Source organism: Sceloporus occidentalis, unplaced genomic scaffold (genome assembly GCF_023333645.1).
Source record: "Sceloporus occidentalis isolate IW3139 unplaced genomic scaffold, rSceOcc1.0.p SCAF_9, whole genome shotgun sequence".
Taxonomy (NCBI): Eukaryota; Metazoa; Chordata; class Lepidosauria; order Squamata; family Phrynosomatidae; genus Sceloporus; species Sceloporus occidentalis.
In genome coordinates, this window is record NW_028316989.1 from 24,540,244 (window position 1) to 24,556,312 (window position 16,069).

Genomic DNA, 16,069 nt, shown 5'->3' on the forward strand with positions numbered 1-16,069 from the left:
TGATTTCTCAGCCCATAAGGAAAAGGTGGAGACATGAGGCATTTCACAAGAATGAAGATGCTGGCTTTTCAAACTCCCTTTATACTAACTGCAAATTCATTCCTAAGAGTATGGATCTTTACATAGCCAAAACAGCATTATCCATGCACAAAAGGGAAGTACCATGAAGCTTAGGGGACCCCTACATTTTGCATCATTTAAGCATATTGGGGGGGGGGGGACTCTAAAGGAGAGAGCACAACCGAGACTGGACTGACAGGCTGTTTGTGGCAAGAGACATGGAAAACATGGAACTACCCTTCCAAGACACTCTGGAAGCATGACTGCCTTTCAGAACAAAGAAAAACAATATTTGACATTTTAAAAGCAATTTTGCAACTGGTGCCACAATAAATTTAGTAGCATGGCTGGAGTGCAGCCTCCCAATGGGTTCTGGGGTATCCCACATGGCTCCTCACAGTTGCATTCCCATGTTCTGCAGGAACATAATCTAGAGAAAGAAGCCTTATATCCTGAGCAGAAATAATGAATGTTTTAAACTGCTGAGACCAACACAGAAAGAAATTTATTTTTAAAAGCATTGCCCTGTTTCTGAAAAAGATCTGTTATATTTCTAGTCACTCTTGGTTTTCTATGCTGTAAGGTAAACTATAAACAGGGATGAGAGCTGAATGCGAAAGGAGTGTCTTCTGAACGGTAGACTATTCCACCAATTTGGAGCATTTAGGATCTGAGTGGTGTTCAAACACTGAGAAACAGAAATAGAATTACATTCATTTTTCAATGTTTGGTTTAAATATTTGGAAAAGCACCAGCACAAACTGATTTTTAAAAAATGTTGGGCTGTTACCTAATAAAAGGACCAAAGCTGGGCTGTGATTGCCAATTTATGGCATGTGGCTATGATGCACACAGCCATGTAGATTCCAGCAGCAAATGTAACTACCTCTATATTATTTGAAATGACTCACAATATTGAAATGAACAACTCCGGCTCCATGTTTTAATTTCATCTGCTCATCCAAATATTATTATCCTTAGGAGTTTCTTGAAAATGAGGCAAGAATAGCTGTTACCATCAATGGCCAATTTGTGGTTGCAACACAATCTTCCACTAACTTTACTGTTTGTAGCCATAGTCCTTCACAGCTTAGTACACAAAAATATGAAATGCAGAATACACATTTTAAAATGCACAAATTAGTATACCATATTGTTTACCTTCACCTAACAATGGGCAAAGCTGAAAGAACTGAGTAAAATGTGTTGTATTATGAAATTTTCCCTTCTAATACAAAAGGTACAGTCACCCTTTCTCCATATTGCAACGTAGGTACAAAAACCGTAAATAAGAAGCAAATGGCACTACTGTTTATGCAGCTGACTTGTGATAAGCTTGTGATAAGTTCTATGGCCTCTCAGTGAGGTTCCCATTGTCAGATAATTGCTCGGCGCATAAGAATCAGTGGCCCATGATAAACAATGATAACTTGTTTCACTGATTATGTGAAACCAGGAAAGATCATTAGCAACCCCACAGTTGTTGCCCATGGCTTCACGGAATACAAGGAAAAGGGAAGCAACAACTTATATAAATGAAAAGCCGCGTCTTTCACCAAATCAATAAGCCAGGAAGGGAGGGAAAGGACCTCATTTCTCAAGTGCTCTGAGAAAACTCATCCAATGGTCGCTTCAAACCACTTGCACTATTGTTGTTTATTCCCAACATGTTGCTGGACTCCACAGTGGGTAATAAGAGTAGTAGTTAATGGGTATCTGGAGGACCACAGGTTCCTACTCCTGCCTCAGACCAGGCAGTCTTTCAGATCTTTTAGCCTACCTTTCTCCTCAGTTAATGGAGAGGCTTTATGGGAGCTGAGGTTCAGAGATAGCCAGAGAGCCACAGTTTCCTACACAAACAAGCCTGTGCCCTACTTCATTTATTTAATCAAGTATTTATCGGCATTTTGTACATTACATTACCTATTATTTTTGGCCCTGTTCAGACTGGCCTGAAAGGCCATCCTGGGGGTGGAGTCAGGGCATTGCGTCCAGATGATGCATACCCTGACTCCGGCCCCCAGGGCACCATGATGCCACACACCACACACCGCTCCACATGGCACATGGCATCATGGTGCTCCTCCGGCACTGCATCCATGTGACACAGTGCCGAAAGAGCACCGTATAGCTGCGGCAATGTGGCTATGGCGCCCTTTCCAGGGCGCAAAAAGGGAACTTTTTTTGCGGCTCCTTTTCACATCCTGGAAAGGCCGGGTTGGTAACTGCAGCATCTGTGATTACAAAGTAATCACAAAATGATTACAAAATGGTTGCATTTGTGATTACAAAGTAATCATATTAGTCACTAGTTAACATTTAAAGAGTAACATACTACTTTTTATTATATTTGAGGGGGTTTTAATTCTTAAAAATGCATTTAATATACAGTATATGAAAATAGCCCAAACAAATCCCCTTAAAAGACTGCATACATGCATGCATGCGTATACACAAGTGTGCGCACACACACACACACACACACACACACACAGACTATCAGCAGTTACATATGTTGCAAAACTAACACCCTGCCCTCCCTACTCGCCAATGTAATGTTTTACAGCTCACACCATTCCTTGTGTGTAATGCATTCTTTCCAACCTGGCTGTTTTCAGAGACATGATCCCAGCAGTGCTTAGAAACAGCCCTATGGGATGGGCTAGCCTTATTAAGCTGGCACTAAGTTGGTGGGAACTTAGTCGAAGAGACGGTGGCTTGGCTTAGGTCATCTGGTGAGCTCATGGTTGAGGAGGTAAAGCATGAATCATATATGTTCAAGCTCAGAGACCAGGCATGCAGTTGCTATACTGGGGAGAACACTGCAAGCACCAGCGGCCTATACTAACAAGAAGATTACTGTTCCCATTACATACATTCAAAACAGGGAGGATTCAGATTTTCAGAGACAATTAATTGTTCACAATTAGGGAGGCATGTTTCAGGATCATTCTAAATCCTGACTAGAAGCATTGAGGTTAGGTTTTCTGGGAGTTATTAAAATACAAAGATGACCATAGGATTTGAAATAGTGGTACTATGGTTATCTTATGTCACCAAAACACAGTGCCATGCAGTGATTAGAGCAAGGGTGGGCAACTTTGGTCCTCTAGATGTTTGGCACCTACAACATCCAACAGCCGTAGCCAGCATTGCGAGGGATTAACTGTGTTACAATCCAAAAACATAGAAGGCAATCATTGCCTCCCTCGGACTGAGACTGAAGACATCCAGATTCAAAACCACACTCAGCCATGAACGTGACTGGAGGCAAAAGATTAAGGAGCTGACTCAAAATGGGAACACAGGTTATGTATTGTCACATTCCGGATACTGAAAACAAGAAGATTTCAAGTTTCCCTAAGCATCAGATTTTTTAAGGGAACATCTTCTCTGAGCTCCCTTTACTACTGCAATATAACATAAATTTGGGGCAAGAAAATGACAACCAGAAGGAAACAGGATCTGTTTCAGCCGTGGCATCCTCACTTGTCCAAGAAGGCCACCCAGGAAGCTCTTCTAATGACGTTGTCTGAAACAATGCTTCAGAAAGCACTTTAAGTCCTTTTAGTAGGGTGAGGCATTAATATCTTTGGCCCATTCCGCACGGGTGTAAAGTACGTCCCCAGGACGTACTAGGGTTAGGAAAGGGCATGCTTTACGCACACCCCTAACCCTAGTACGTCCTGAGGATGTACAAAATGGTGGCACCCGTTCTACACGGGCACTGCCATCTCAACATAGCAGATGCTTAGCGTCCGCACGTCACACGACAGTAATGACACCGCGAGTGCGCCATTGGCGCCTTGCAGCATCATTAGCACGCTGCAACAAGAAGTGCCATTTTGGTGCTTCTTTTTTGCAGTGCCAGAGAGCCTTGCGGTTTGGCCGCTGGGGCTCCTCGGCACCGCTAATGGCTGCAGCGGCAGACCACCGCTTTCAGGCGGTCTGTAACGTGCCTTAGTGATCTTTGTATGGGGGGGGGGGTGCTGAAAAGTTGTTGGCCCAACAAAGAAGGGAATTACCTTAAGCCATAAAACTTGAATGCTATTCCACATATTTGGCACATCATTTCTCAAGCTTCTTTAAACCTTCCAAAAAGAATTCTGATGTCTGGTCACTGAAATACTGCTCCGCACTGAAATACTGTTATCAGCACTGAATTATTTGAACATTTTCTTCCTTTCAAATTCTTTAAAGGTTTGGAAACAGGAAAAAGTCAGATGGAGCAAGACCTGGTGAGTGAGGTGGATGGTCTATGCACTCAAACCCCAAATTCTTCAAAACATCCATCGTCTTGCCAGCCCTGTGAACAGCTGCCTTGTCCTGCAAAAAGCAAGCCTCTCATGCCACTTTTCCTTCAATGTCTCCTTTAACCAGCACAGCAAGTCAGAGTAGTATTCTGCATTAACTGACTGTCCCTTCAGAAGATCATCAGTCATCAAAATATTTTCCTTATTCCAAAAAAGCTGTGGCCATGACTTTTCCTGCTGATCTTTAAGTCTCAGATGAGTGCGACCGCTGCAAGGACTCTTCTTTGGTTTCTGGATCATAGTGATCTAACAATGTTTTATGAACAGTGATGAGCCATTACCAAAAAAACATTTTTTTTTACACCCAGATTTGGGAAGTGGGTCGGGCTGATAACTTTGCAACAACTTTTCATACAAATCCAAATTCATTTGCTTCTACTGTATTACCAATATGGCATCTCTGCTAATTAATCTTTATATAATCTACAAAGCCTCTTCAGTGCCAAAACGTGTGCCACAAAAGCAGCCTCATGTCAAACCCTTAAGTAAAATCAATAAATGCTATTCCATTACTAAAAGTCACTCCACTCCAATCAGTTTTGGGGTGAGGTACAAAGTGTTAGTTACTTCCTTTAAAGCCCTACATGGTTTGAGTCCAGGTTACTTACAGGATCGCCTCCTCCCATACAATCCGCCCAGTGTTTGCTCTAACTGGGCAGGACTAGACTGGCAATGGTTTCCCAGAGAACCTTTTCCTCTGCTGCCTCCAGACTGTGGAATGACCTGCCAGAAGAGATAGGACAGCTGAAAACACTGATGGAGCAGTAAAGCCATGCCTCTGCCAGCAGGCATACCCTGTCAGTTTTGAATCGTGACTTTTTATGATTCTATGATTCTAATGTGAAAGGGCTCCAAGTCAACAAGAAGTCCACAAGAGCGAAACACACACACATCATCACCACCATGTTCTAATAATCTCCAATATTGCCATAGTTAACCATATTCATCTGGCTTCAAGTTCATGCTTTCAACAAGATAAAGCAAATTCAAGAGTTGTTTTCTCAGAATAATTCCCAGGATCGTGTCAGATGGCTCTCAGCACAGCCACAAACACCTCATCCAAAGTTGTTTCTCTGTGAATTCAACTGGCAGTGGCCTAAAGATTGCCAAAATGTCTTGTCTTCAAACCAGGACTGCCAAAAAATTTTTTTACCATTCTTCTATTAATTCCTGCACCCTGCGGCCCTTGGTAACCCACTGACCAAATGCTGCAAAGGAAGCAAACAAGGGTCAGTGGCAGGACAACATCATTTTTGAGCTACTCTCTTGTGGTACAGCATATATTTAACAGCTTTGTGTGTAACACTAAAGCACAGGTGGGTAGGGAACCTTTGGTCCTCCAGATCTATTAAACTACATCTCCCATCACTGGCAATGATGGCTGGTGATGGTAGGAGCTGTGGTCCAAGATGTCTGAAGAGTCCTAAGCTAGGAAAAACTGGTTTGGATCACTGCTGTCTACTCATACTGGCAGGAGCTCTCTCAGGTCTCAAGAGAAAGCTTTGCTCTCTTTCAACCTTGGGACTGAACTCTGGGTATCTCCATCCTTTGAATGCCAAGCATGTGTTCTGTCACTGAACTATGGCTCTTCTCCATCATCTCTATTGATCCACATCCAGCAGAGGCAGTTCTGATCACATTTAACAGAAGAGTACCCATTTCTCCCCCTTCCCCCAACTTCAGTCTGAAATGACCACCACCGTATAAAAGAAAACCTAAAAGAAAGCAAAAGTCAGCCTGATATTCTAGACACAACCAAGACAAGGGTCATAACCAGCACTCTGAATTCTGTCTGGAAACAGACCAGTAGCCAGTGAAGCTTTTGCAACACAGGAGTTATATTTCTCTGCAACTAGCCCCATTCAGCAGACTAGCAAAAGCATTTTGGACCCACTGAAGTTTCTTCACACTTTGCAAAGGCAGTTCCATGTAGAGCGTGTTACAGTAATCCAAGCAATTAGTAATCAAGACCTGTATCATAGTGGCCAGATCTAATCTCTCAAGAAATGGGCACAGCTAGCACAGTAGCTTTAATGGTGCAAATGTACTGAAATGCCACTGAAATCTGGGCCTCCAAAGGTCAGATGTGAGTCCAGGAGTATGCCTAAACTGAGGACCTGAGATTTCAAGGGAAATGTAACCTCATCCAGTACAGGTAGCATCTCTATCTATCTCTTGATTTGCCTTTTGACTGACCAGGAGCACTTCTGTCGCTTCTGGATTAAGCTTTACTTTGTCCCTTCTCATCCATTCTGTTACTAACAATAGAGCTCACTTGTTTTGTAGAAGATTGTGTGTTTTATTCTGGGCCAAGTGGGATGAATAAAATACTTCGGAGAAACCCAACATGCAAAACCTCTACAATATCAATCAACAGCAATTTTCTAACCCCCAGTGGCAAATGCTAGCTTCTAGAGAAGAAGTGCTGAAGGTTTCCATTAGGACTGTAGAAAGAATGGTTTAAACCTACTTTTCCAGCCAACTAAGATTCTGCTGATAATAGCACTCCTCTCACCAAAAAAAAAAAAATAAATAACACCCCAATTTAAAGCTAACACACATAAACACTCCAGGGATTAAAAATTTGGGTTCTCTCCCCAAATAAGAATCCTGTCCTCCTCAATGAAATTTTCCTTCACTCCTTACATTTCTAGCATTGCAGTAACTTAAAAAACTTTCAGTTGAGCACCTGGAATTTCAGTTTAAGCATCCAAAGGGAAAGAGCTGGCAACGTGACCAAGGGGGTATGATCATAGTAAATGCAGGTGTTGTTGTTGTTGTTATTTATTTGTATAGCACCATCCATGTACATGTCACACTCTGTGTCACTCTCTCTGCAATGCTAAAAATGTGGGCTGCAGGAAGATTTCATTGGAAGGTGGAATACTTACTGGGAGGGACAATGCTCTCCTCTCCCTGGCCAGCTATTCCCTGCATACATCTTCAATGTGATCATGCATTTAATCTAAGACTAAGGCCTGTTACAGACTGCCAAAATAAAGCTGCTTCGGGTCTCTTTGGAGGTATGCTGTTTAAAGGATGCATGCATCCTAAGAATCCGGAAGCTGCACCAAAGCCGCACTTCAGTGCTTACGAATGGAGTGTGGCTTTGGCGCGACCTCCGGACTCTTAGGACCCATGCATCATTTAAATAGCATACCTCCAAAGAGACCCGAAGCAGCTTTATTTTGGCAGTCTGTAACAGGCCAATGTTTAGCTTTCATTCCAAATATTTAAAGAAAATGGAGTAATTAGATGTTGAGAGGCACTCTTCACAGGTATCCCTGTTCAGTAATGGCATTGGAAACAAGTTTGAAGATTGAGACATCAATCAGTATAAGTCAAATGTGTATCCTCAAAGCCCTTGAGCTCTATTCATATTTGCACAGCCACAATCCTCATCCCTTTCTAGCTGAAACCATCAGCTCATATTCCTTAATGCTGACATTACATACCATACAACCTGTGGCCCAGTCATAGGAAATATGTCATTAGTGGATATCAGATGGTACAGAGGGAAGAGTTTAGTGGGAGCAGGTGTGCATGTGTGCACCTTCAACTGTTGACTTATGCTGACCCCATGGATTTCATAGGTGTTATTAAGGCAAGGAATACAGAGGTGGTTTTGATAGTTCCTTTCTCTGGAATATAGTCTACAGCACTTGGTCTTCATTCGCAGTCTCCCATCCAGCTACTGACCAGATCTGACTCTGCTCAGGTTCCAAGATCATATGGGACCTGGTTCCTTTAGTGTATTTGGGTAGTCCCAATTAAAAAATCACATGTTTGCCACAGTGCATTAGAGTTTAGCCTACAAACTACAAGAATATATGGTAAGTTGTGTAAATAACTCCTAAGCCTCCCTTCCATATTCTGCCTTTATCACTGTATTTCTTCATTACAAAATTATCATTTAAAGCATATTTTTAAATTCTGCACCTGTCTATTCTTGAAAATATATGGTACATCCACTTCTTCGACCTCTCAGCGTGATAGTTGAAAGTGATGAAAGTTGTATTTCTTTATTTACATACACTTATAATAATAATAAATAAATAATAAAACTTTTATTTTTATACCTCTTTTCCTGCAGATCAAAGCGGTTTACAGTCATTAAAAACTCTATGATCCGTGTCATAGTACAATCTAATATACATACTAAGAATACAGTTAACAGTTAAAAACATATATAAAAACAATCGGGCATCAGATGAAAATTTAATCCATTAGGGACTGGTTTCCTATAGCAGGTCGGGAGGATATGCTACCCGGAAGAGATAAGTTTTCAATGCCTTTTTAAAGGCTTCCAATGTCGAACTAAGTCGAATCTCTTCCGGGAGCGCATTCCAGTGGGTTGGAGCTACTGCTGAATAAGCTCTTTGATGTGTTGCTGCCAATCTCACCTTTGGCCATTCAAGGACTAGTTTCCCTGTTGTTCTGAGGGTGCAGGGTGGATTATGTAGGGAGAGGTGCTCCCTCAAGTAACTCGGGCCCAAGCCATAAAGGGCTTTATAGGTAACAACCAACACTTTGTATTGAGCCCGGAAGCTAATCGGCAGCCAGTGTAGAGATTTTAGTACAGGTGTTATATAGTCGGTTCTAGACGTACCCGCGACCAATCTGGCTGCAGCATTTTGAACTAGTTGAAGCTTCCGAACTTGGTACAAAGGTAGCCCCATGTAGAGCGCATTACAGAAATCCAAACAAGACATTACCAGTGCATGTACTATCGTTTCAAGGTCCTTTTGGTCCAGACAGGGACACAGCTGGCGTATCAGCCAAAGCTGATACCAAGCACTCCTGGTCATCGCATCTACTTGAGATGATAATTGTAGAGATGAATCCAGGAGAACTCCCAAACTGCAAACTTTGTCCTTTAGGGGGAGCGTAACCCCGTCCAGGACTGGATGGCAAATTTCCCTGTCTAGATTTGGGGCACCTATCACGAGTACCTCTGTTTTCTCTGGATTCAGCTTGAGTTTGTTTTTCCTCATCCAACCCATTACTGACTCCAGGCAGGCATTCAGAGGAGAGATGCCCTTCTTAGTCACTGAAGCAGCCGGAGACATGGAGAGATAGATCTGGGTGTCATCAGCATACTGATAACACCATGCTCCATGCCTCTGAATGATCTCTCCCAGCGGCTTCATGTAAATGTTAAATAGCATGGGGGACAGAATGGCGCCCTGAGGGACACCAGATGTCAGCTCTCTTTCACGAGAGCAGCTGTCCCCCAGCTTCACCATCTGGAATCTTCCTGAGAGGTAGGATCGGAACCACTGGAGCACAGTGCCCCCAAGACCCAAATTCCCCAGGCGTTCCAGAAGGATACCATGGTCGATGGTATCGAAGGCTGCAGAGATGTCCAAGAGCACCAACAGGGTTACGCTTCCCCTGTTGATGCCCAGACGGAGATCATCAACTAAGGCGACCAAGGCAGTCTCAACTCCGTGTCCCGCTCTGAAGCCAGTTTGAAATGGGTCGAGATAATCAGTTTCATCCAAGACAACTTGGAGCTGAGAGGCAACTGCCCTCTCGATCACCTTGCCCAAGAATGGTAATAAAGAGGCCAGCCTGTAATTACTCCTCAACAGGGGGTCTAGGGAGGGTTTCTTCAGTAAAGGTTTTACTATAGCCTGTTTTAGTGCCAATGGAAATCCACCCTCCCGAAGAGATGTATTTACTATACGATGTAATGCAGTTTTTACAACATCTCCTCCCTGTACGGTCAACCAAGAGGGGCAAGGGTTGAGGGGACATGTCGTCCTTTTCACGCAGCCAAGAAGCTTGTCCACGTCCTCGGTACTCACAAACTCAAAACGATCCAGAATTATCTTGTTTCCAGAGTCACTGGACGCCTCTACTATAGGTTCTGTGAAAAGACCAGCGTCAAGATCAGCCCTTATCTGAGAGATTTTATTGGCGAAAAAGTCATTAAAAGCATCACAACAGGCTATAGTTGGTTCCAATAAGGAGTTCAGGGTGGCCGGGGGTTGAGTTAATTCCCTAACCACCCTGAACAGCTCTGCTGGACGAGACTCCGCCGATGCAATCCGTGCAGCACAGAACGAGTTCTTTGCTGCATCGATTGCCACTCCGTACGAACGTAACATGCCCCATACAGCTGAAGATTTCAAAGTGGTGTACAGTGTGCCCTGTGTTTATGCGGGGGATCCGTTCCAGACTTCTCCACATAAAACAAATAACGTGTTTGCTTGAGCCCCACTTAAATGAATGGGGCTTGTGCATGCGGCGGTGCATGCATGCCACGGGCGTGCACCTCATTCGTCCCTATGGGACACAGTGCCCCCTCCTCCCCGTGCGGCTTTCAGCGTATGCTGAAAGCCATGTATGACGCGGCCACACTGTACTAGAATAAAACCTATGATATAAAAGAATACATAAATCCAATATACAAAGGCTAAGATCATGCATCAAGGAAACAGAGCATAATTTTATCCTCACAATATTACAGGCAAAAGCAAAAACACTGTCTTCTTAGAGAACTGTGATATTGTGTAATTAAATATGCAACCAAATGTGTATGCACAATATGTACCTACATGCACAAAGTGTACCACATGCTCTGCTCCACCTCTGCAACTTTGAACTAAATGCAGATGTTTCTCATGGGACAGAAAAGTCCAACTGCTTCCATGGGATAACTTACACATGTTTAAGACAGCAGGAGGAATCTCACCAATAACTATACTATTGTTAAAATACATAGTGGGATGTACATGCAGGAAGGTTGAATAGCCATCTGTCAGAAGCACTTTGACTGTGTATTCATGCATTGCAGAGAGCTGGACTGGATGGCCCTTGTGGTCTCTTCCAGTGCTACGATTTTACGAATCTAAGGCTTTCAAAACATATGCCTAGACACAGGAATTGTCAAAGCATGTGTAACATCAGAGGGGAAAACATTCCACATAATATAAGGCCACCACACCAAATACTCTCCCTCGAACGAGTGTACCAAGGACTTTGGAGGCTTGTAGCACCATCAAAAGGAGTTCTCCACATGTCCTTCTGCATCTAAGGTGCTGAAAGTAGCCTCTTATAGTCCAAAGCATTCGGAGAGGGATATAATGGAGAAGGTTAACATACAAATACACACACACACACACACACACACACACACACACACACACGATTTCCAGGATCATCCAGAATTGAGCCAGAATTAAGACTGTGACACATGATTGTCATTACACTGAAATATTGTTGTGCTAAGCCAAGTCACTAGATTCCAGGAGGCTGGTCTATGCGGAAGTGGTCTCTCAATTATAGTCCACTGCATCTGAAGGATGATAAGTTGGTGAAAGCTAACATACAAACAAACACACACACATCCATTTTCCAGGATCAAAAGTTGGTCTGGAATTATTGTCATTATGTGGGCATATTGTAACACTGAAAAAGACTTTCTGACAATTCCAAAGGGTCAGAATTTTCCCTTTATGATAAACAACAGCACAGCTCTGCCTTCCTTGTATAAAAATGAGTGCTGACATGTTGCCAGCATGCCAACATGAAACAAACCTGGAGAGTTCAGGAGGAAGGCAGGTGTGACAGACAGCTGCTGGCTGGGAGAGTCGGCTGGGAGACAAGAGAAAAGCAGAAGAGAGTAGAGGTGGTTCCCAGCCAGGATCAGATAACAAGAAACACCTGCAGCAGCAGAGAAACAAAGAAGCTGCCTTATAAATGGCCAGATCACTGGTCCATCTAGCTCAGGATTGCCTACAGCAGTGGCTCTCAACCTCTCATAGAATCACAGTTGGAAGAGGCCGCAAGGGCCATCCAGTCCAACCCCATTCTGCCATGCAGGAAATCTCACTCTAAGCATCCTCCAAAGATCCAGCCTCTGCTTAAAGACCTCTAAGGAAGGAGACTCCACTATAATATCTGAGGATGAAGTGTGTTCCTCTGTCGAACAGCCCTGTCAGGATGTTCCTCATAATGTTGAGCTGGAATCTCTTTTCCTGGAGCTTGCATCCATTGCTCTGGGTCCTGTCCTCTGGGGCAGCAGAAAATAAGCTTGCTCCCTCCTCAATATGGCATCCCTTCCAATATTTAAACAGGGCTATCATATCCCCTCTTAACCTGAATTCTAAAAGATCAAGGAGACCACCAGTTAAGAATCACTGCTGTACATGCACCAGTCCATCCCAGTCTGGTGCACTCCAGATGGCTACAACTTCCCCAGTCCCCAGCCACATTGATACTCCTGGTAGGCAGTAAGTTTGGGGAGGCTAAATCATGTTGATTTACAGTAGGTATATACTAGATCTGTTCATCCCTACCTGGGAAAGTCAGGAATTGAACCCAGAACCTATTCTATCCAGAATGTGTGGTCTACAACTGAGCTCTGGCCTTCTCAACGTTCACAGAACTTAAAGCCCTCTCCCCAAACTCCTGTATCTTAAGCAGTGTAAGATATATCTTGTTGTTGTTGTGTACCGTCAAGTCATTATGGCAACTCCATCATCATAGGGTTTTCTTGGCAAGATTTCTTCAGAGGGGTTTGCTTTTGCCTTCCTCTGAGGCTGAGAGAGAGTAACTTGCCTAAAGTCACTCAGTGGGTTTCCATGGCTTAGCAGGGGTTTGAACCCTGATCTCCAGAATTGTAGTCCAATGCTCAAACCACTACACTTGCTGGCTCTCACAATACATATTATTATGTCTATGTTTCTATTTCTGCTTTCTCCCCAAAACTGGGACTCAAGGCAGCTCCCTGGGACTCAGGTCAAACTCCATCAGACCTTCTGTTACAATGTCCAGCAACAGAGGTATACCTGAGGCCCCTTTTTTGGCCCTTCAGGGCCTCTATGGACCACCAAAAATGCCAGAGGACAAGCAGACAGTCTCCCACTGGGAACACGGCTGGAAGACTACATCTGTCTTTGAAAGAGCGGTCTTTGGCATCCGCTGGGGTTTGGCTCCAGGACCCCCGGTGGATACCAAAATTGGTGGATACTCAAGTCCCATAAAATGCAATGGCACAGTAAGATGGTGTCCCTTGTATAAAATGGCAAAATCAAGGTGTGCTTTTTGGAATATATATATATATATTAAAATATTTTCAAGCCATGGATGCGTGGATAAAAAAACAATGATTCCATGGAGTTGGAAGAGACCCCAAAGGGCCAGGCAGCCCAGCCCCCTTCTTCCTGGCAGGAAGGCACCGTTGAAGGCCTCCTTGGGACAGATGGCCACCCGGTTCCTCAGCTTCCTCCAGCAAGACCCCTCTACATACTGATTCCACAGACTAACACAGCTATATCTTTGAATACAGCTTACTCCTGTTGCTGCAAATTTGAGTCCCAGTAAAAAGCTGGCTGCAGGCCATTAACTCAGGGCAAGGGAGGGAAAAGGCTCTTGCCCTTCTCCTTAGACTCGGGCAAAAGCCAACGGTGCAGCTTCTGTCCTGCTCCTCCTTCATAACTGTTGCCGCCTTGACCGCCCTGAGATGCACTTGGCCACAGGCTTCCCAATGGTCACAGAGGCAACCCAGGGCAACACATCTCCTGGACAGGATCCACTGGATTCTGGGCTGCCGCTGGGTTTAGGCTGAGCTTTGGCTGCCAAGGCATCTGCCATCTCTTGAGTCAGACCATTGGGCCACCTGGCTCTGTGGCATCCCTGCCTGGAGACCAAGAGACGGTTAAGGGGGATATGTTATGGGGGCCCTGTTTAAATACTTGAAGGGATGTCATCTGGAGGAAGGAGCAAGCTTGTTTTCTGCTGCAAGCTCCAGGAAAAGAGATTCCCGCTCAACATTAGGAGGGACTTCCTGAGAGTAAGGGCTGTCCGGCGGAGGCACAGATTTTGGTGGAGTCTCCTTCCCTGGAGGGCCATCTGTCGATGGGAGGCTTTGAGAGAGAGACTTCCTGCATGGCAGAAGAAGGGGCTTGGACTGGACCAGGGCCCTTCTTGGGGTCTGGGATTCTCGGAGGAGAAGGAAAGTGGGGTCTTTGAAAGCCAGTGGAAGAAGAGGGAGGGAGGGAGGAGGCCCTTTCCTTCCCAATCCTTGCAGCCGGGGAGCCAGACACAAAGGGAGCCGAGGCCCGGGAGGAGGAGGAGGAGGAGGAGGAGGAGGAGGGCCAGCCGGCCCTTGGCAGCCTCAGGAGAGAAGGGAGCGAGGGGCTGCTGCTCCTCCTCCTCCTCCTCCTCCTCCTCCTCCGCGTCCTTCGGGCGGCGACCCACGAGGCCCTTTCCAGCCCGGGAGACATAACCCGGATTGGTCCCGCTTCCCCTCTTGTCTGGCTCAAGGCTGCTATGGAATTTTGGGAGTTGGAGGTTCTTGTGGGGTCCTGAGCTCCGCTCTGGGCCCACAACATACTGCAACTCCCAGAATTCCATAGCAGCCTTGAGCCAGACAAGAGGGGAAGCGGGGCCGAAGCGGGTCCTTCTTCCCGCAGCGCGGACGCAGCCGCGGTTCCAACCCAAGGAGTGCCCCGGAGAAGATGCCTTCCAAGCGGCCTCTCTCCCTCTCCCTCTCGCTCTGCCCTGCTTCGAAGGGCCCTTCCTTGCCACCCAGAGAGGGTTGGGGCAAGGGGCTTAATCTGGAGGCAGCAGGACTCACCGTCAGCTGGCCATGCTGGCTCTCTCTCCCCGGAGGGGCCTTCCAGGCTTGGTGGCCCAGGGGAGCTGGGCAGGCCTTCTGCTGCCGGAGACCCAGGAGGAGGAAGAGGAGGAGGAGGCAGAGGCTGCAGAAGGGCCCCCTCCTCCTTGCCTGCCTTCGGCCGCGCCTGCGCACTGGGGCCAGGCCGAGCAAAGGGGGGCTGCGGCATTGGGGAGGGGGCGCTGGGGGCTGCCTTCAGAGGAACGGAGCCTCAGCCCCGCAGAGCATGGCAGCCCTTGGTGGGTCACTCCTGCTCTCACCCCCACCCCACTACTACTAGTACTACTACCAGTAGTAGCACCGGCCAAGGTGCATTCACATTTCAACACTGTCTAAGGCGGCAACATTGTTTAAATTAGAAGTTTCTACCTTCAGCCTTATCTGAAGGCCCCCCAAAACATGTAAATCCCCCCAAAGCAGACCTTGACCTTTCCATCAAGGCACCACTTCACTGCGCCATTGGATGGGATGGGACTTTTGGCATCCAATGGGGGGCCCTGGACCCAGATCCCAGTGGGCAGCAAGGACCCACTTCATGGAAGGAAATGGAATGCCTAACTCCACACATGGGCAAGTTTGAACACACCAAAATGTGGGGAAGAGGAAGATCTGGGCCTCCAAATCTCAAAGAGCCCTCGCCATTTGAGACCCACTGAAGAAGACAGTCGAATTCAGCACCAAAAATACTAAAGCCTCCAAAAGAAAAAGAAGAAGAAAAGGCGGGGAAAGAAGAGAGAGATCGACATACACACAAAACCCTAAAACAGCAGGCTCCATCTCCCCTAATGTGCTCAAGTAAACTAACCAGAGCAAGAAACATGAATTAATACATGAAACATTACCTAAAACCTGGATGGCAGCTCTATCGATACCAAGGTCCCCCTGCCTTGCTAAAACTGAGGAAGAAACCCATCCGGGGTCTTGACTGGGCTGGCAGTGGATTAAGGTTAGGATTTTCCTATATCTCACCTTTCTCCCAATAGAGCCATCAGGGCTCCTTCGCATTTGACTTTGTTCAGCTCAGGTACCAAAAAAGAAAGGGAAAGGGAAAAAACAGTTTTGAAAAGGT

General features: G+C 45.6%; 1 protein-coding gene across 1 annotated transcript in view; it reads right to left on the reverse strand.

The window, feature by feature from the left end:
- ST3GAL4 (ST3 beta-galactoside alpha-2,3-sialyltransferase 4) overlaps window positions 1-15,064 on the reverse strand; it is a 221,493-nt gene extending 206,429 nt beyond the window's left edge. Inside the window, exon 1 of the mRNA XM_089537772.1 lies at window positions 14,962-15,064. The gene's annotated coding sequence lies outside the window, so the exon portion shown is untranslated. The remainder of the gene's footprint in view (window positions 1-14,961) is intronic.
- Between the last annotated feature and the right edge of the window lie 1,005 nt (window positions 15,065-16,069).